This window comes from Peromyscus californicus, unplaced genomic scaffold (genome assembly GCF_007827085.1).
Source record: "Peromyscus californicus insignis strain IS unplaced genomic scaffold, ASM782708v3 Scaffold_24__1_contigs__length_46423439, whole genome shotgun sequence".
Taxonomy (NCBI): domain Eukaryota; kingdom Metazoa; phylum Chordata; class Mammalia; order Rodentia; family Cricetidae; genus Peromyscus; species Peromyscus californicus.
The window spans coordinates 17,239,498-17,260,848 of NW_026294535.1; the positions used below are offsets into that span (position 1 = coordinate 17,239,498).

Sequence of the window (21,351 nt, forward strand, 5' to 3'; positions counted from 1 at the left end):
AACAGCTTCCTACTCTGGTTCTGCCAGGAGGTGACTATAGAAATCTTCCTCTCACATATCATGTATCTATAGGATTAGAATTAGAAAAATATGTAAACACATGCAGGTAACTATCTGCACCTATTTTTTTTGAGACAGGTCTTGAACTCACTGTATAGCCAAGGATAGTCTTGAACTTTTCATTCTCCTGCCTCCATTTCCCATGTGCTGGGATTACAGGCGTGTGGCATCATACCTGATTTTGGATGTTTTATTATTAAAACTCTGTTAAATATGTATTTTGGAAAAAAAAATTTTAAAGTATATAGACATGTCCTTGATAGGTTTTCTATTGCTGTGATGAAATGCTATGACCAAAAGGAAGTTGGGGAGGAAAAGGTTTATTTGGCTTATACTTTCACATCACAGTCCATCATGGAAGGAAGTCAGGACAGGGACTCAAGCAGGGCAGGAATTTGGAGGCAGGAGCTGATGCAGAAGCCATGGAGGAGTGCTGCTTACTGGCTTCCTCCTCATGACTTGTTCAGCTGCTTTCTTCTAGAGCCCAGCCCAGGGATGGCACCACCCACCATAGGCCTGGACCTCTCCTATCAATCACTAAAGAAAATGCCCTACAGCCCTGCCTACAGCCTGATCTTACGGAGGCATTTTCATTTGCTTAAATTTTATTTTCTTATTTAAGAAATTAATTTTATTTATCTTACATACCAACCACAGATACCCCTCTCATTCCTTCTCTTGCTCCCCGCAAACCTCCCTCACCCCTACCCACTCCCCATCCCCTCCTCCGAAAGGGTAAGGCCTCCCATGGGCAGTCAGCAAAGCCTGGTACGTTCAGTTGAGGCAGGACCAAGTCCCTCCCCCCTGCATCAAGGCTGAGCAAGGCATCCCATCATAGGTAATGTGCTCCCAAAATCCAGCTCATGCACCAGGGATAGATCCTGATCCCACTTGGAGGCATTTTTTTAATTGACGTTCCCTTCTCTCAGATGACATTAGCTTGTGTCAAGTTGACATAAAATTATCCAGCACACCTGACCCCCAATCAACTTGACACCAAACACATCACCATTAAGCCACAACCTTTTCTTTCTCATTCATCCCCAAGATTCTGCATTAAAAATATAAATAACTTTGAAAGACTCACAGTCTTTACTAAAAGTTCAATCTCTTTAAAATAGCCAATCTTTTTTTAAATCCGAAGTCTTTTAAAATTCAAAGTCTCTCAACTGTGGGGTCCTGTAAAATCAAAAATACATGAAATACTTTCTTACTTCAAGAGAGAAGAATCAGGGCACAGTCACAAGCAAATCAAAGCAAAACCAAACTCCAAAAGTGTAAATAACTCAATGTCTAATGTCTGGGATTTGCTTACCATCTTCTGGGGCTTGGGTCACTTCTTCAGCTCTACCTTCTGCAACACACACAGCTTGTCTTCTAGGCTCTGGCTGGCTCCACACCACCACTGCTGCTGTTCTTGGTGATCATCCCATGGTACTAGCATCTCCAAAATGCCGGGGTCTTCTGCTGAAACGGGGCTGCACTTTCACCACTAGCCTCTCATAGGCTCTCTTCACGGTGCCAAGCCTCAACTTCTCTATGACCCCCTTCAATCCTGTGCCTTCAACAGCCACTGGGGCTGCACCTTCAACAATGGCCCTCTCTTGGCCTCTCACAGTGCCAAGCCTGAGCTGCTCTCCACGACCTTAAAACCAGTACCACCTGGGTCACTCTTACACTACCAAGCTCAGCTGCCAACTTGAAGTACAACGTCGGCTGCCTGTGAAACACAGCTCCTACATGCTCTCAGGAAACACTTCCCAGAAGATTTCATCTCCAACGATGCTGGTCTCCTCTTCATCACTATTCATTTCTCAGCTCTAGCCAGCCAGCATTGAGTATCCCAGCAAAGTAAAGCTTTCCCTTTTGTAGTTTTGGTATCTTGTTTACCATAGCTGACTCTTCAGCCCCAGCTAACCAGAGCCACAGAATATTAATTTAAAATAACAAATGGCTCTGACAGAGTCTTTAAACTTCCCTTTGAAACTTCAGAAGCCAGGCCTCCATCTTCTGCATTGCCCTCAACATTCTTACCTTCCAAGCTCCTACAAACTGCCCACTAAGTTCTCAACAGTTAATGAATTTTCTAGGCCAGAGTTCCAAGGTCCTTCCACAATCCTCTCCAAAACAACAGTCATGTCTGTCACAGCAATACCACGCTGACCTCTTCAACAGTAGATTTTGGACTGAATTTGCAGTATTAGGCATGAATTCCCTCAGGCAGGTTGAACCTCAAATCCAAGCAAAGAGTAGTTGGTTACCCCCAAAGCTGTCATGCCAGTACTGCACCGGTGAATAGCTTTTCTCTGGTAGGTTGTTATTATAGTTCGTAGGGTTCACAGCTGGGTAAGAGAGCTGTTGCCTTCTCTCCCCTGGCAGCTTGCTTAGCACCATCTAGCACTATGAAAACCAACCAACAAGGAAGAAACTTCCAGTTCAGTTCCAGCTTGATTTTAGTGTATTTTGCAACAAAGATGTGTGGTGAATCCAGCCATACAGTCTTACCCATTATCTCTGATGGACAACCAAGAGGAATTGCAAGGCTTTGTACTGTCTTGGGAGCCTTCCTATCTAGCAACCCTAAAGGAGCTCTCTAAAGCCTGGCACTTGGATTTTTGCATAATAGCCCATGGCTTTTAGGAATAGAAACACACTGCAATTAATGGCGGCAAAGCATTAAAAGGCATCTAGAATTTGGAACTTGGAAAGCTAAAAACGTACAGAAGAGTCAAGAATCTTGGCAAGCCAAAAGTCAGCCATTGGAACACCTTCCAGAGACAGGTATGATTAAAGTTTCAGAGGGGCCAGAGCTAGATCACAGGCTAAGCTGCAAAGAAGCAGAAGTGAGTGGAAACATATGTGAGAAGTGGAATCAGTGCATCAGAACCTGGGTAGCCAGAAGCTGGAAAGGGCACAGTTGCTGGAGTTTCAAGACACCCACTGAGAACCTGGAGGACTCTAGATCCCAAACAAAAAAAGGGGAAGCCAAAGACCAGAAGGCCTCAAATGGGTCTGGCACCCACAAAGTCCCAACAGTCGGGGCTGAAGAATTGGGAAAGCAATGAGTCTGTGACATGCTGTACCCAGAGATTTCACCATTCCTCTAACAACGTTTTATGAAGAACTCAGCATTTCTGGATCTTGCAGTTAGACAGGAACACACATCTGACTGGGCCCTGCTCCTGCCAGGTTTTCACAGTGATAAGCATTCAGGATTGTATCCACAAAATTTTAAGGTAGCTGTGCTCTTCTTGTTCAGCTCAAAGAAACTCCTTGTCAGTACAGCTTTCAGTATGGACTGACAAGGCTACCCAAACTGTTTTCATGAGACTGTGATTTGCAGCTGCTATATCATATCCAGCTTACTCATGTATTCTTTTGTGTTTGTTTGTTTTTTTGTTTTTTCAAGACAGGGTTTCTCTGTGTAGCTTTGGGCCTTTCCTGGAACTCGCTTTGGAGACCAGGCTGGCCTTGAACTCACAGAGATCTGCCTGCCTCTGCCTCCCGAGTGCTGGGATTAAAGACATGCGCCGCCACCACCCGGCATGTATTCTTATTCTAAACACATGTGCCTATCAGTTATGGCCTCACGTGCATATTTTGCTGGAAGGATGATTTCAATGGTTGATCCAAGGCCTAGGGAGCCTCCCAAGCCTGTTCATTAACACCTGAAAGTCTTTTACCTTCTGAGAGTTTTCAACAAGGGAAGTGTGAGTTCACCAGAACCAAAGGTTTTCTCTCCCTATGGCTATCTGTGTGTATTGGAGGAGAAGAGCTTGCTCAGTCTTTGTACTTCCATTTTCTCTCTCTCTTTCATTTCTCAAAGACACAGCGCTTCCAGGTGTGGAGGACAAGAAGAAGGGATGAGGAGAAACACCAAGCCTCCTTTCTTGGCTAGGCTCCATTTGTCATCCCCTCTGGCTGGCTCTGGATGCCTTCTGAGTGGCAGACATCCAAACATTCATAAAGGTGTATGTGGGAGTTTTGGGGGAGGGCACAGCAAGACTATTGTCTCTTATCATGAGCGATAAGCTCTCTACCAACCTCTTGTTCCTCCAAGGCCCAGCTCCTTGCAATCTTCTGATAAGGACACGCCAAGCTGTCCAGCAGAGAAACTGGCACCCATGCTGAGCCGCATCACGGGGCTTTCTGTCAGCTTTCCTTTCGTGTCTCTCTCACGCTGGCATCCCTCTCCGCTTCTCACTATTCCCGACGTGTTGACTATGCAGACATCTAACTAGTGCATGCGGGAACCTCCAGTGTTGGAGTATGAGTGATTCTCTTGGGAAGGCAAGAGCGCTTTCACGAATACGGAAAACTCCCACAGGAGAGTTATTTCCAGAAGAACGCTGAGGAAAGCACCCTTGATCTCTCTACCCATGTGGTTGTTAATATACAGTTAGCCATTAGGTAATTGAAGGTAATTGTTTCTTTTCTTTTTCTTTTTTTTTCCCATTTCTAGCTGCTGTTATGACTTCCTCTGTCTTTTGTGTCGTGGGATTTCTTAGTGAAGTGTGTAGGGTGGTTTTCTTTAGTGTCTTTTATCACTGGTTCCCCATTTATTTATTTATTTACAATTCTAGGCAGAAATTAAGCCTCCCTGATGCTTTTCCCTGGCATGAGTGAACTGGGAGGACCCAGTACCAGCACTCCACTGTGAGACGCAGGATTCTATCTTTACATGACATTGCAGCCCATGCAGAATGCTACCAACATATACCGTAGACTCTTAAGCAGCTGGTGATTACGTTTGCAGTTCTGGAGGCTGGGAGGTCCCAGATCAAGGTAGAAGGGGCTGAGCATCTGGTGAGGGCCGGTTTCCTTGTTCACAAACAGTGCCTTCTGTGTCCTGAGATGGTAGAGAACAGAGTAAGTCTTCCGGCCTATTTTAAAAGCAAATTAATTCTGCTCTTGAAGGGCCTTTTGAATTCTCACTACTTGATCAGTGTGGGGGACTCGACTTCCAACATGAATTTTAGGGGGACACAACATTCAGACAGGCTGCTTGTACCCACTTTGCTCCCTCGGTCATTTCCTGCCACAGTTATCAGTAGAATTCTGTGATTCTGTCTACCTGGCTCATTTCCAGGTTTACTAATTCCCTGAACTAACAACTGCTTATGGTTGGTTGCTTGTTCCTCTACCAGTGAGTTCTCCATTTCCAGACTCACAAATGTCTTGTGTCTTTACCCTCGGTTTCGTTATCAGTATTGTTTCCTACATCCTCGGTACCATTTATATGCACCACCCACAAACAATGGAGGAGCAGAGTTACATAAATGCAGGCAATTTAATCCAGCAGATCTGAAGAGGCTTCATATGAGAACTCTAAAAACTTCTTACCAAAAATGAGTCTGCATTTATGAACCGAACTGAGTCCCTTAATATTTATGTGTTGAAATTCTAACGCTCAGTGTGCCTGTATGAAGAAGAGGCCTTTAGACAAGCAATTAGAGTGAAGTGAGGTTGTAATGGTAGGTGTTTAATCTGATAGGGCCAGTGTACTCCTAAAGGAGAGATTCCCTTTACACTCACTTTTACCAATGCAAGTCACATGATGTAAAAGCATGGAGGTATGTCTTGCAAGCCAGGCAGAGAAGCCTTATCAGAAACTCCCCATAGGCTCTAGAATGGTGAAAAAAAAATCAATTTGTGTTGTTTTAGCCATTCAGTCTGAAGTATTTTGTTGGCGGTCTGAAAAAGACTAGTACACTCTGATTATCAGGGCTATGTCCATTCTCGCTAGGAAGTTGTGCACCGGACCCTTGACTCTACATGCTGAAGCCAAATAGGAAAACAATCCCAATTCTAAGTTCTGACAAACTGTCATGCAAACTCATATTGCTGGAAAAGCACTCTAAACTTACCAGGCCTTGGGAAACCTACACTTTATTCTTTAACCATATTTTAATTCTTTCCATCTATCCATCTCAGTCTTTAGTTTTACTTCATCCTGGCTGATGGCCTTAACCGGTATGGAAGGAACAGCAAGATTCCTCCTTGCTGGCCTGCATTATCTTCCCTCTGAACTTCTGTCTTCAGGCTCCCTTCTTGTTATTTTCTAGACTCCACATTCCTCTTACTGCCCCACGGTTATCAACATTCGTCCCATGGCTCCGGTTTGACTGACACCGAGACGGGAGACTCGTGGATCAACTCAGCAGCTTCCAGTGTCTTGCTTTGGGTGACTGGTTGATTGCTTTCTCGCTATTGTTTCTATGCGGAAGAAGAAATGCTGACCCTCCAGAAAGTTCCCGCACAGGGTAAGAATAAAATCAGGTTATGTGCATAAACTTAGAATTCATCATCGGAGAAACGGTTACTTCTTTTCTTTGTTCATTCATTTGCGCTAAATGAATTGGCATTCACTTGGTGCCAAATTCTGCTAGGTCTGCCATGTAGTAAGTGCTTAATAAAAGTTTCTTTGTGTAAATAACTAGATGAACTATTATTAACTTGATACTCATGTCGTGTAAATAGAATCTTTCTTGTTTTCCTACCTTAGTGACCTCAGAGGACATTTGTCAGGCTCAAAAAGTACTTAGGAAGTAAAACAGCATTACCCCTGTCATCAAGGGGCTGAAGTCGTGGGAGTGGGCACACTTAGTATCAAGATAGACAAATGCTGAAGAGCAAAAGCCTACTATTAGAAATAGGCAGGATGGATAACAAGAACAACTAAAAAACACAGAACGGCTGGAAATACCTCAGTGAATAAAGAGCTTAGCATGCAAAGCCTAAGAATCTGAGTCCATCTCTAGCACGTACATGAAAAACACCTGGACGTGGTGGCACATGTTTGCAATCCCAGCACCAGGAAGGAAGAGACAGGTAGATCCATGTGGCTCAGTGGCCAGCCAGTCTAGCGTAAAGGGCAAACTCTAGGCCACTGAGAGACCCTGTCTCAAACAACAAAGTGGAGAGTCCCTTGAGGTCAGACAACATTCTCCTCTAGCTTCTATGTTCATGTCTATGTGAAGTCTCACACAATGCTCCAACACACACACACACACACACACACACACACACACACACACACACACACACACACACACCTTTAAAAAGATGCTATGGCAGAGGAAGAAAAGAGTGTTCCACACAAGAACCATCGAAAGGACTGTCTACTTTGGAGAGATTCAACCAGAAGTTCTAGCCCAGAAATCTGCAATGTTGACCAAAGTAATTCTTGGTCAAACAAAGAATTGATGTTCAAACAAAACAAAACAAGGACAAACAAAATCAGTAAAAAAAAAACAAAAAAATTACAGGAAAAATAAGCTAGCAGACTAAAAAGACTAGAGTTTGACATCAATATAGGAAAAATCCTGCCGATTGTTCTAGTGATGGACGGTATCAGAAATGGTAGGGCAGGAAGCTATGAACCCGCATTCTGGATGGCCGTGTTCAGCGGCCGATTCCATGCCACCGCCTGTTCCGAACTTCTCGAGTGGGACTGGCATCTGCTGTGGTTGGGATGTGCAGGGGTTCCAAAGGCTCACGTTGCACAACAGTGCTCAGGGGTGCCTGGATCGTGAGAGCTCGAGTCACCAGTGGATGAATCCACGGATGGAGCTGTAGGTGACTGGACTATAAAGAAGTAGGGCCCACTGGGAGTAGGTCCCTGGGGAGGAGAACATCCCCGGAGGCCCTATCTTGGCTCCTGGCCTCCCTCCCCACTCTCTACCCTTCCTTCCACCCCACTCTACCCCTCTCCCCCAGCCACCAAGAAGCAAGCAGCTTGGCTCCAGCACAGACTTCCCAGTAGGATGCGCAGTCTCGAGGTGGTTCTCAATCTGTGGGTCGCGACCCCACCGGGGTTGCACATCACATGCCCTGCATATCAGATATTTACATTACGATTTATATCAAGTAGCAAAATTACAGTTGTGAAGTAGCCAGGAAATAATTTTATGGTTGGGGGTCGCCACAACATGAGGACCTGTATCACAGCATTAGGAAGGTTGAGATCCAATGGTAAAGCAGTGAAGATAATTGACAATGGGCTGAAAGCATGGGGTAAAATAGTTCTTCTTATGTGTTTTCTCCTTTCTATTTTCCACAAACATAACCTATATTCAAAAAAGCCACTATTTGTCTACTTTTTGGTTATCTGTAGCTAAAATCATGTCTCATTTAATAAATGTAAGTTTTTTATTTTTTCTGGAAAAGACTTAGACTCTCTCAGTGAAATGAGGCAGGGACTGGTGGTTCAGTGTGCTGTGATTTAAGGCCGACCACAGATAGAGTCTCTTTTTCATCAGCAAATTATTCTGTCCCATGGGTATAATCCATTTGACTAAGCAAATCAAACGTGCATGTTTGTAGCGCAAAATAATAATTTGTAATAAGAAGTAAATACTCTGGAAAACGCCTTTAATCCCAGCGCTGGGGAGGCAGAGGCAGGCGGATCTCTGTGAGTTCGAGGCCAGCCTGGTCTACAGAGTGAGATCCAGGACAGGAACCAAAGCTACACAGAGAAACCCTGTCTTGAAAAACCAAAAAATACTTTGTAATAAAAAAAAGAGTATTTCTGAATAATGTCATTTATTGAACATATAGTATATATTGAATACTGTGTTTTGGATGAGTCTGGTGGACACACCTGACGTGGAGAAGGCAGAAGGAAGAAAAGAGGGAATTCAAAGCAAGCCTGGGCTTACGGATAAGTTCCAGGCCAGCCTGGGTTATAGAATGGGAACCTTTCTTTTTTTTTTTTTTTTGGTCTGAGCTGAGGACCGAACCGAACCCAGGGCCTTGTGCTTGCTAGGCAAGCGCTCTACCACTGAGCTAAATCCCCAACCCCGGGAACCTTTCTTAAAAACAACAACCCCCGCAAACAAAACAACAGAAAAAGCGAGAAATAAAAACCGTGTTGAAACTTTATGCAAATATTTCACCCAAATTTTATAACAGCACTATGATATATGACAATTCGGCATTAGTAATGGGAAAGCGATGCATTCTAATTAAGGGAGGCGAGGGCTCTCAAGGGTCATCAGGATACGCTTGAATAATGGAGGACAAGGGAAATGATTATGGTAAACTTGTTCAGGGCCAGGTGACGTTCCCAGCCTTTTTACTGTACATATTCTTTTCTATTAATTATGTTTGTCTCTTATGGTACAAGACAGATCTAAATCTGCCATGAGGGACCTTCCTCAGCATTTCGGTATGATCTCGCTATTGGCTGGAATTTATATTTGGGGGTCAATACCATATGCCTAAATTATACAGTTTTTTGGGGTGTGGAAAATGCCTTACTCCTAGAAGGTACGAAGTATGTAGGCACGAAATAATTCCCAGCAAATGCTGTCATCCAACTGTTTTGCATTTTTCATATATAAAAAACTTACTGTTCTGTGACTTGAAGATTCTTATTTTAGGCTTACTTGTAATTGTACTCCATTTAATTCAACAAATATAATTAATTTGTTACTAATAAATAAGTTTTCTGTGGGTTTTCAGCTAAGTAATGTTTCTATCCCTAGGTTAATGAAAATTTGAGAACATACATAATTGTATTTTAGGAAGTGTTTGATATTCCTCCCACCCTGCTCCCTCCCTCCACCCATCAGTCCTCTTGTATTCTGTTATGATCAGGACTGACATATTTACATATAGAAGTCCATTTAAGGAATGTATCTTGTTTCAAAAACATACTACAGTTGGTGTCTTAATTTTGCTCTTTTTTTTTTTAGACAGGGTCTTGCTATGTATTACAATACTGGCCTGGAACTCACGATGTAACAGCCCAGGCTGGCCTGGAATTCTCCATCCTCCTGGTCCTTGCCTCCTGAGTGCTGGGATCATGGAAGTGTGAAATCATGTTAGGCTAGAATTCTTAAGAGAATCAAGAGCCTAATGTTTCTCTTCACATTTGGTTACACTGAGGAGTTTCTGCATGTGTTATAAAGCTTGACATAATCAATTTACCAGTAAAGATGTCAATACAATTATGCCATTAAAAGGAATTAAAGGATTGCACCTATTAAAATTGCCTAACATGTTATTGCATTTCCAATATAGCATCCAAAACAGTAACTTTTCTGGGGTTCATCTTTATAAGTTTGGTATTGTAAGTAAAAAGCATATTTGCAAAACTATAATATTATTTAGTAGAAAACTGTATTGCGTTGTTCCTATTATATGCTAATATACCTCCAGTTCAATTAAATTCATGGGATAAATTAGTTCTAAGATGAAGATGATATGTTCATATAATACACAAGGGCATTGATGACTTCCAGTAGCCCAATATCTTATGAGAAATAATTCTGAAGGGTTGAACTCTAGTCCAGTGCCAGGGTACTTGCCTGTCACCATAAGGCCCTGGTTCCATCTCTTTCACCAGATGGAAAACAAAAAACCCTAATTAAGCAATTCAGCATTTTTACATCGAAAAGTATGTCATTTGGGAGATTTCAGGATGAAGCCCTGCGGGAGGAAAAAAAATTGAATTTCTTAATGAGCAGTTGCTTCTATATTGCTTTTAGCTTTAATTTCGTATTTGAAGGAATGAAAACATACAAATCAAATATACAGTACAATTATGTTGACTATATGAGAGTAAATTTCATCATGCATGTAACTCACATTTATTAAAGTGCATACAACTATATTCTGGGACATATACATTTTCACTCAAATAAAAATTTCATAGCAATAATGTTCCATACTAAGGATGCTCAGTGATTTTTTTTCATGAACATATACTTTTAAAAACATGCATTTGATGATTTAGAATTTCAACAAACCCATAAAGTGAACAGATTCTAGTTTAATCTATTATCAATTTTGCTAGTGTAGCATACAATGATTCATTTATTACTTTAATGTCAAATTCCTGATTAAAGTAGAATGCACAATTCAATTTTCTACGGGGGACTTCCTTGGTCGAAAGTTGAGAACCAGCCAAGAGTTTGTGGATGTGTCTGAGCTATTCAGAAAGATATTTCGGGGCGAGAAAATACTGGAAATTACCTAAGTGAAATTTAATTAATCTGCTTTCCTATATGTAGATTTGAAATAGTATCAAGAAGGGCTATTTACTGTACCACACAAACCTATTCTCTGTGATGAAACAGAGAGGAAAAAAATGCCCAGTGCCAGTTTTACATGTCAAGGGCACAGTTCAGAGGGTTGGTAATGTCTAGCCTGGTGAAAAAGTATAAATGGAAAAAAATGCGTTTTTTCAACAGTTTTATCGTGGAAAACTTGCTTTTAAACTCAAATATTTTGTTTCCAAGCCTTCACATTATTTTAAAACAAATGCTATAGTGAACATACATAATGCAGCACTTGCCTTTCTTTACCTGTGTGCTTTTGAGAAGACTGTGCAACTATCAATTCTTCCATTTCAGAGGTTGAACAAAAAAGAACACTACAGAACTTTTTTTTTTCTTTCTTTCTGGTTAAGTGATACTGAAAATAACCCTGATAAGGTCTAAACGATCTGGGGACCTTTAGTTAAAGCAGAGGCGATTAGACACGGAAGGGGCAGAATACACATCTTTAAACCCGTGGACACAGTCAAGAAAACCCTTTTGAAAAAGTAGATGCGATAACGAGCGTTTTCTTTTCTTTTTCTTTTTTTTAAAACTGCAACACGTTCGAAAGGTTGGGCCAGAATCGGCTACCTTTTAACTATCGCCACACTGCACATGGCTCTGTATGGTTTCTTTTTAAATTTCTTCTCGTTTCTTTCTCCTCGGGAAAAGAAGAGGAATTCAAAGCCCCACTAGCTTGCCACAGGTAGAACAAGATTAAAAAGCAAACCTAAGAGAGGAAACACGAGGACTTTAAGCGCGGACCGTGCAAGGCCTCTTTGCACCGGCCCGCGGACACCGTGTGGCCCGCTGCAGCGGGGATCCCCGGTGTCTGCTAGCCGGGCCGGCGCGCACACGGGGACAGTGGGCTCCGGTCCCCAAGGGGGAGGCACTCCGGCTGTCGGGCGAGTGCGTCACTGTCCGGGACCGGAGACAAGACAGGTCCGCTTAGGGAGTGGGCGCCCAGCCGCGGGGAGCCGTTCTCCGGGTCCGCTGAACCGGCTTCGCCTCCACCCCGGTGGGGGCGGCTGGAGCGGGACCCCGGGTGAAGGTCGTCCCACTGCAGCGGCGGCGGCGGCGGCGACAGTCATCACTCTCCTGCCTCCGCACGCTGCGGGAGCCGCCCGGCCGCGCGCCTAGGAAGCGGCGGTGACGGACCGAGTCGCCGCCCCCTCCTCCCCCGCCGCCCTCCCCCTCCCCGCTCCCAGCGCCCGCCCCTCCCCGGGCCGACACGTCATGGAAACACAGACGTCAGAGGCCGCCGGCCAATCAGAGGCCCCCGCAGGAGGGGAAAAGGTGGGGTGGGGTGGAGGGGGGGGTAGACGCGCAGGAGGGGGGCGGGGGCAGCGGGCGAGCCCGGCGCGCAGGGTGGGGGGGGGGGGGAGAAGGAAGAGAGAGGGAGGGGCGCGCAGCGGAGGCGCGAGCCGCCCGCCTTGCACTCCGGCCACCCTTTCGGCCCCGCGCACACGCGCGCCCGCGCGCGCGCGATCGCCGGCCCCGGGGCGGGGTGGAGTGGGGTGGGGGGCGCGCTCGGTGGATCCACCCCCTTGAAACGCCCCTCTCGGGGACGGGAGGTGGTGGGGGGGGGGAGAGAAAGCGCCAGTCCTCGGCCGAGCCGCGCTAAAAAAAAAACCTCCGCTCCGTGCGCGCGCGCGCGCCCGCCCGCCCTCAGGCTCCCCGCGGGCCGCGTCACGTGACCGCGCCCAGCCAAGGCGGCAGCGGCGGCCGCGCGAGCATCGGCGGCGGCGGCGGCGGCGGTGGCAGAGGCAGCGGGGAGGCAGCTGCGCCGCCAGCGTGGAGCGGGAAGGCGTGGAGGTGTGGAGCCCAAGGGGAGCGTCGGAGTGGAACGGGTGAGCGTCCTCCTTCCTCTTCCCCCCCGCCCCGAGACTCACTGCCCGCTCGGAAACGATCTCGCGGGTCACCCCGGTGCACACGGGCCCCCTGGCCCCCCGGGAGCTGGCCGCAGCCCCCCCTGGTGCTCCAGCCGTCTGCTTCCCGGTGTCCCCCCCGGACCCCGCCCCGGGGCTGCACCCCGCCCGCTGCTGCTGGTTCTTGCTGCTGCTGCTGCTGCTACTGCTGCTGCAGCGGACGACGGCGCGGGGCCGGCAGAGCTGCTGCTGTGTGCCGAGCGCGGCGCGCCCTGAGCAGCGCGGCTTTGCGGAGCCGAGGAGGCGGGTCCTGCGGGGACGCGAGCGGCCACTCGGCGATCGCCGGGCTCTGGGCGGGGGCCGGGCCGGGCACCGCCTCCTCCTCCTCCTCCTCCTCCGCCGCCGCCGCCGCCGCCTCCTCGCGGTGCAGCGTGAGTAGGGAGCCCCGGCTGCTGGACGCCGAGAGTCTCCGGGCTCCGCGGCGGCCGCCTCCTCCTTCGCCTCCTCGAGGTGCAGCCGCACCTCCGCGTGGCGCCCCGAGCCCAGCGAGCCGGTTTGCGAGCACGTCCCGAGACCACCTTCCCCCTGCGATCTCCTCGCCCCCCACCTCTTCTCCCCCCCCCCCTCCTCCGACCCTCCCGCCTATCCTTCCTTGATTCTTCCCCCCCTCGGAAAAATGGTTCCCGCTGCGGGCGAGGTGAGTGGCGGCCACCTGCGGGGGAGGCCGGGCGGAGCGCGCAGGGCGCGGCGGGGGTCCTGACAGCTGGGCGCGCGGGGTGGAGCGCGGCGGGTCCCCGCGAAGTTGCCCGGAGCCGCCGGGGTTCGCTCCGGCTAGGAGACCCGTAAAGGTGAGAAAGATCTTCCTCTTCTCCCCCGCGCGCGCGCGCCTCGGCGCCGGCTCCAGCTTGGAGTCGCCGCCGCCGTCCCGGTGGCTTCTCGGTCTCCACCCCGCGCGGCTCTCCTACTTCGCGGGGCTGCCTCGCTCGGCTGCCGCCACAGCCCATCCAGAGACCGGTCGCCCCCACCCCGGCGGGTGCTGGTGACCTTGAGGGCAGCCGTGCCCGGGCACTCCCTCTTCCCCGCGCCCCGGGAGGGTCACCCATTTAATCCCTGGCTTGGGCCCCCCCAAGAGGTGCTGGAGGCGCAAGGTGAGGGTTCGTGCGTCGGCCCCCCGGAGGGGGGGTGGTGTGATCGATGCGTGTCACCCAGGACGGTGACTCCCGGGGAGTTGGAGAGCCGCCTGGACTCTTGTCTTCAGGTCTTGCGTCTGGCCCCCCAGGATGTTCACGGTTGCTTCCGATTCATGGTTATGTACTTAGTTTAAAAGAAAAAAACAAAACCAAACAAAACCAATAATCTCCGCGCTGTCCTCGGGTCCCCGGAAAGGGTCAGTAAGAAGGAGGGTGGCATTCCAATTGCGCGGGGTGGGGGGGAGGTGGAGAGGGCGGGGGTTCCTCTCTATTTCATCTTGCAAGAGAATTTTGTGGCTTAGCTAGTTAGCGACCCCTGGGTCTGCGCTTCGGTCTCTGCCTAGGTCGGTGTCTGTGCGCATTTCATTCACCAGTTTACTGCGGGACTCTGGCGTTGGGAGTGCTTTTTGCTGTTGGCGGTGAGAGGACCCCGAAGGAGAGCTGGGACTGGTCTGCATGGGGACAGGGGTCTGCAGGACCGCGGAGGACGCGAACCTCCGCGGTGGGCTGATTTTTACCCTTCCTGTGGGTTCGAGCGCCGCAGACAGCCACCTTTGGCGGCTATGCATGCTACTTTTCTGGGTTTATTAATAATCTAATGGCTCCTGTTGGTATCGATTGCTGTTCCTGATAAATTAGTTATATGGATTTTTTTTTTCATACGTGTGTAGGTATATACACGCCTGGACTGTCTGCCTTTCAACATGGAAGGCTTTGTTGTATTTCACCTCCCCCACCTGAGGACAGTCTTTACTTTAAAATAAGATTCTTGCTCAGCGTAGGTGTATTTTATAATAATAAGTACTTGTAAGGGCCTGGTTTGTATAAAGCGCTCCTAGGGCATCCCTTTGGATGGTGGCCCATGTGAGTGAATGGAGAGCCTTCACTTGCTCTGCCACCAGCCTTCCCTAGGGAGACTCCCTGTCCTTGTGTGTGGCGGGGACGGATTGGGAGAATTAAAGAGGGATTGGAGGAGGAGAATCTGCCTTTTGTACTTGTGTGCTGCGTTCAGCACCCCCACCCCAATCCCTCTTTTCCCCCCCCCGCTCCTGGTGAGGGCAAATAGAAAATTTTTTTTCCCCCTTATTGGGAGCTTTTGAAAGCTAGTGTATGAAATGGGCCTTTTAAGCCATGTTTTTCAGGGAAGCTGTTTTAGTTTTTACCTTGCTTTGGATAAGACAGTTAAATTGCTGTCATTAAGGGTGGATCTCTGTCCTGATTTTGGCTTGGGTGTAACTGCAAAAGATCTTTGAAAAGTAACTGTTATTTTCTACCATATAGTCTGCAAAAGTGAGTCACATTCGGGTGAGGTGAGGACGGAGCGCCACCTTTGATTTAAAATTTTGTTAACCCCCACCCCCACCCCCGTCACATGGTGAAAAATGAAGAGTATGGCTTCCTACCGCAGTTGTCCTCCCCCGTACGCCCGTTTAGAAGGAAGGGGGGATTTGTCTTCATTTTTTTCTGCCTTCTGTAATTTCTAGACCTTGAGAGGGATTTCAACAGCTGGGTGGGAAGCCATGGTGTTTTGTTTTTAGTTGAAGCTCGAGACCTTACGTAGCCTTCTAAGATGAGGTGCGGAACTAAACTAGTTTTGACTCGTGTTGATAATAGAATAAGAGGATATTGATGATGTGGATCGACCGAGGAAGGGGGCAATGCAGCAGTGTTGTCCACTGTGTTTAGACAGTCCAGCAAATTCCAGTACCTACCAGCATGGTAGTGCTTTGACTTTTTTTCTTTCTTCTTTCTTTCTTTTTTTTTTTTTTTAACTGCTGAGCTATGAACAGGTTATAAAATAAACACCGAAAATGTGGTAAAATTATTTTTCTGGCCTGACTGCGATATGGTAATTCTTTTTCCATTCGTTATCTTGGTTTACCTGCCTTTCGTGGTTTCGCCGGGGCTTATAATTACTTGCCTTAAGATAATACGAATGAGCACTTTGAACAGGAGTACTTATATTCGAAGTTTAATCAAGACCGTGTTGGAAAAAGTGGTTTCTGCGAACGGCTCCCTCTCAGATGCATCTCATAAAAATAAATGGAAATTTTCAGGCTGGGGGGGGGGGGGGGAGATGCTGTCGTGACAGCTGAGCAGATGAGATTTCCCTGCTCTCTCTGCGTCGTCCTCTCTCCCTTCTCAAATCCAGATTTTTAAGGTACACTCTTTAGGCAGAGGATAATTTTTTTTATTGTCATCCGTGGAACACGAGAGAAAAGGATGTAAGCTTTTAAATAATGTGTAAATTAACATGGGTATTACCTAATACGGATTTTTAATTACAGACCACAAGCTATTATTGCTGTTTTATCTGCATTTAAATTTTAATTCAACATTTGTGAGTTCTTCTGACTACTGTAAAACATTAGATGTTGAGCTGTAGATAAGGATTAAGCTATAATTAAATAAAAAAAATCCGTTTGAGATGATAGATTATTTATGCCTTCACTGCTACAAGGCCTCCTGAAGCCATAGAATATGGTCCTAGTAACCTTGTACATTTAAAACCGTGAACTTGATGCATGCAGAATAATTAATACATTGTTAAGTGTATTTTGATAAAATCCTTTATTTGAGGATTCAGTTGACTAATTTCCTTGGGCAAGCATGCTAACTTCATTTTGAATGGAACAGTTGCTTGTGTGGAAAGAGTTCAAGGATTTGTCACTCAGTAAAACTATTATAATATTGAACATCAAACAACATTTGGCAATTTTTCCTGTATTTTATACATACAAGGTTAAAACTGGGTATTTTCATCTCTTATGGAATTTGTAATTAATCTGAGAAAACAGGAAGAGTAAGGACCAGGAAGCAGAGAGTTAAAACTTAACGTTGTTCCTGCAGCTCATGTAAAAATGTTTACTTGATGAGTTGGAAGGGAAAATGGTTTTCTGGTAAGTGTCTTATAGAAAGGTGCCATTAATAGCTTATTTGGGGATTTACAGGCTCTGAGGTGGCATCGCTAGGAAAATGATACAAAAGGAACATTTTGGAAAAAGTGACAATTTCTTAGCGTTTAGAAATGCTACTTATACACACACCAAATACACTGCCTTATTAAAGTTCTTGTTACAGAAATTGCCAGTGAAAATGGAATAACAAAATGAAATGACCATTTTGACAACTCATAAACTCATAACCTGTTCACTGTCAATATCCTCATATTAGAAATGAGCGTTATAAATGGGCACATTAGGTGAATCGGCGGAATCCTTTTTTTTTTTTTTTAAATGTCAGATTCTTACTATGTAGCCTTGGCTGGACTGGAACTCATAATATAGACCAGGCTAGCCCTGAACTCACAGAGCTCCACCTGCTTCTACCTCTTGAGTGTTAAACTGAATTCTTATGTTTAATATTTGTAGCATAGGAGATACTCAGTACTGCTCAATATTTAAGAGTCCCTGAAAAATTGACTCTGTAGTCTCAGTTGTGTATGTGGCGTAGACTTTTTTTTATTTTTCTGCTGATACTCTGTTGTATAGCAGATACTTCATAGTAGCTCTTCAGGCTTCACTCTGGTTCGTGCTTTATAACAGTGACTAGGAGATGCTCATAGTTAGTGCGGTTTTTAATATGCTGTGCCACATGATTCTCATAACAAGTAATTTTTCAAAATGAGTTACGTAGACAGTTGTACACCCACCCACCCCCCACTCCTCCCCACCCCGGGTAGTCGAGGTGATTTATCTAGGTTCAGTTCACATAGCTAATAGATAAATCAGCCAGACCTGGACTCTAGATTATCCAGAGGTATCCCCCGACTTCTGCTCACTCACTCTCTTCTCACTATATGTGTTTGTATAAGTTTATGAATATTCACATTATATTCATATTCATAATATACAAAAGGTCAGCTTCTGATCAGTATACATTTAATAATATAATAATAAAAATAAATTCACTTAGGCTTAACTTTATAGTTTAATTATTGCTTATGCTTGGAGTAAGTAAAACAAACAATTCATAGATACCCTGATTTGCCTAACAATGAGTGAGTGAATATGAAGATCTGTAAATTATTATAAATTTAATAATTTTTTAAAAAGATCTTGTTTCCAGTGACCTTGCTGTTTTGCAATAATTTAGTTAAAAATAATAAAATTTGTTAGAGTAAAATGTTCCTTTCAAATCCTGTAACGTTTTATGAGCTTGTTTTTCTGCCACAGGTATGTTATCTAAATTTTTTTAGAATATTAATTTGTTGAGCAGGGGAATTTAGAAGTTTAAATTGGTCCCCAGTGAGGAGATTTTTAGTTCATGAAATCCAGAACCTTGTTATAAATCTCTCTCACACACACAAAAAAGGTGGTGGTTCTCAACTGTTGGTGCGATTACCTGGGGCAGTTACTCAAAGCACAGGTCCCTTGGCATTGCCTCGGCAAATCAGATTCAGCAGATTTTGGGTGGGGCCTACCAGTCTGCATCTTGAAAAAGAATGATACTGAATTTATAAGTTAGGCGAAATCGTAATATTGTTAAAAATCCTTTCATGGTTCAGGAGGAAATCACTGATGTATTATGAACATAGCTGACTTTGTGTTTGTAAATAGTTTTGACTGTGTAGAAAAGTTTGGTTTGTTGGCTTGGGTAGTTTTTGTGGCAATTGTAAAAATTGATAGATGGAAAAATCCTCTCTTAACTGTGTATGCAGAGTCATCTTTCAGAAGATCTGTCTGTGGTTACTTGTAAAGCACGTAAACTCCCAGACACTGTTCTTTCTTATGTTCATGTCTAAATGTCTGCTGCCTTCAAAGGATTTGAACACAGGTGTCTTTTTCTAAAAGTGACTAGTGGTATGTCATCATAGTTTTGTGTCTTTAGGCTTCAGTCTACCTCTTGTCTTACTGTTAGCGGGGGAAAGTCCTAAAAAATATGGACATAAACAAGTAGATAAATAGTCACCCTTTTAAATATCACTTAGCAAACAGCTACTTCAAAAGTAGCATTAACATAGTACTGATGATCTTTCCAGAATATTAACGATGCTAGATTGATAACTTACCAACTGGACACCAGAACAAAAGTTAGTGTTGTTTCACTCCCACGTTAATAATTTGTGTAGCTAGGTAAAATCCATTTCATCTGGTGTTAAGACTGCTTTAACTATTACATACTGTATATGGACTAACTGCCTTTAATAACCTTCCTGATTAAAATCAGCCTTAAGATGCAGTTGTTTTATGTACACCATTGTAATAAAGAGTACATGCATTAAAAATGAAAGCAGTTTCAAAGCCCATCTCAAGACTTCTGAAACTTGTTTTTATTTTTAAAACGTAGCTTATTGGTTGAGCCTTAGGGAACAGTTAGGAGTCACGGGGTATAATTTACTAATGACTATGGAAATCTAAATTAGTATTTTTGGCAGAGTGGGAAGACTCCTCCCTATAGTCTCTTAAAGCTGTTGTCTATTGAATTTCCCCAAAACAATGTTAACTAAAGAATACATGATTTTTTTTAAATGACTTCTTTGGTAAGAAAATTATTTTGCTATTTATAAGTATAGTAACCTCTAACACTGTGGTTTCCAACATTCTGGGATTCTGGTTTTGAATTAATGTTACTGTCACCTGGGCCTCCAGAGACAAGGAGCATACTTTTGAATGGACCACTGCCTGCTTACACTGTGAAATCTGAGATTATACTCTTCACTGCAAACTGGTATGACTGCTGGACAGACCTGGTACATTTACGAATACAATGTATGTTTTCTGAAAAGTGAATCTTAGAAAGGATTTGACCATTCAACTTAGAAGGAGCTTTTACAATAATTGGATTGTTAGCAATGTAGATCTGTTCAGTTTATTAACCCAGTCTCCTGCTACGGGGACTAACAGTCTTGTTCTCAAAGTTTCTCAGTTCTTTTACTGTAATCTACTTTTCATATTTGTGCTGAAATTTGTTGCCTTTTTTTTTTTTTTTTTTTTTTTTTTTTTTTTTTTTTTTTTTTTTTTTTTTTTTTTTTTTTTAGAAAATGTCTTATCTGGCATCATTGCCTCACTAACACATTTAATAGTTCCTCTTTTCTTTTTTAATCATATACAGCTTATTCTGGAGTCCTTACGTCAGTGAAGTAACCCAGTGTTTTCTAAAGTGTGTTTGGAAACTCTAGCTCTTAGAAATATTAAGGGTTTGAGGAAGCGGGCAGAGCTGAAATCTAAGATGTGCTGTTTGTACAGTTTTTCCATTCGGAATTTCTCCACCGCTTTAATGTGAGAATATGGATAGGACCTATCCACATGTGTTCGGGGGTTTGCTTCTATTTCATAGACCACCTTCGAGGAGCACTGATGTCATCTGTCAGTCTTAATCTGCTCCTAACCAGGGTCACTAGTTTGTACAGTCGTGGGAGGTGCTATTCATAGGAATAACATCAAACGCATTCTGTTTTCTGCAATTGAGAGCTGCGCTGTGTGCGTAGCACTGTTGACTGTCCATTGGAGGCGGTTGTATAGTCTGGCTGTCCCCCGGTTCCCTTTTCTATGACTTCATACATGTGTTTCTTCTAACCTGAGAAAACTCTGGGTCTTCTGGTCTAAGTATCCTATCATTCAAAGCTCAGCACCTACCATTCCTCGTTAATCTGCCTGTCCTCAGTTTCTCTAGTTTCCTGTTCTTGGCTATACACTTACTAGTTTTTGTCTTTAAGATGTATTTCTCTTCTTACTTACACGTATTTGTGTGTGCTTGCCTAAGTGTATGTGCCCCGTGTGTGTGCTGGTGCCCATGGAGGCCGGGGAGCAGTTGGATCCCATTAAGCTGTTGTTACAGGCAATTGTGAGCCATCGGATAATGGGTGCTGGGAACAGAACCCAGGTCCTTTAGAAGAGCAGCAAAGGGCTCCTAAGTACGGAGCCATCTCTCGAGCCGAAGTGATACGCTTCTTAACGTTATAGATCCCCTTTCTGTGAGGGTTTTCATTTGGAGGAGATAATACGGAAAAGTTGAGACATGGGTTCATTGAAGATGTATAGGCTTGGAGATAACAGATGTTCAATCAGAATTGGTTGCATATTGATTGTGTATCTTTTTTTTTTTTTTTTTTTTTTTTTTGGTTTTTTTCGAGACAGGGTTTCTCTGTGTAGCTTTGCGCCTTTCCTGGAACTCACTTGGTAGCCCAGGCTGGCCTCGAACTCACAGAGATCCGCCTGGCTCTGCCTCCCGAGTGCTGGGATTAAA

The 21,351-nt window shown here is 44.9% G+C and overlaps 1 protein-coding gene across 6 annotated transcripts in view; it reads left to right on the top strand.

The window, feature by feature from the left end:
* Positions 1–12,814: 12,814 nt before the first annotated feature.
* Atp2b1 (ATPase plasma membrane Ca2+ transporting 1) overlaps positions 12,815–21,351 on the top strand; it is a 111,859-nt gene continuing 103,322 nt past the window's right edge. For 4 of the 6 annotated variants that reach the window (XM_052753195.1, XM_052753199.1, XM_052753200.1 and 1 more), the window contains exon 1: positions 12,815–12,955. The gene's annotated coding sequence lies outside the window, so the exon portion shown is untranslated. Of the gene's footprint in view, positions 12,956–13,556; positions 13,671–13,802; positions 13,822–21,351 lie in introns of those variants that run through there. The other 2 variants (XM_052753197.1, XM_052753198.1) reach the window with 2 other exon arrangements.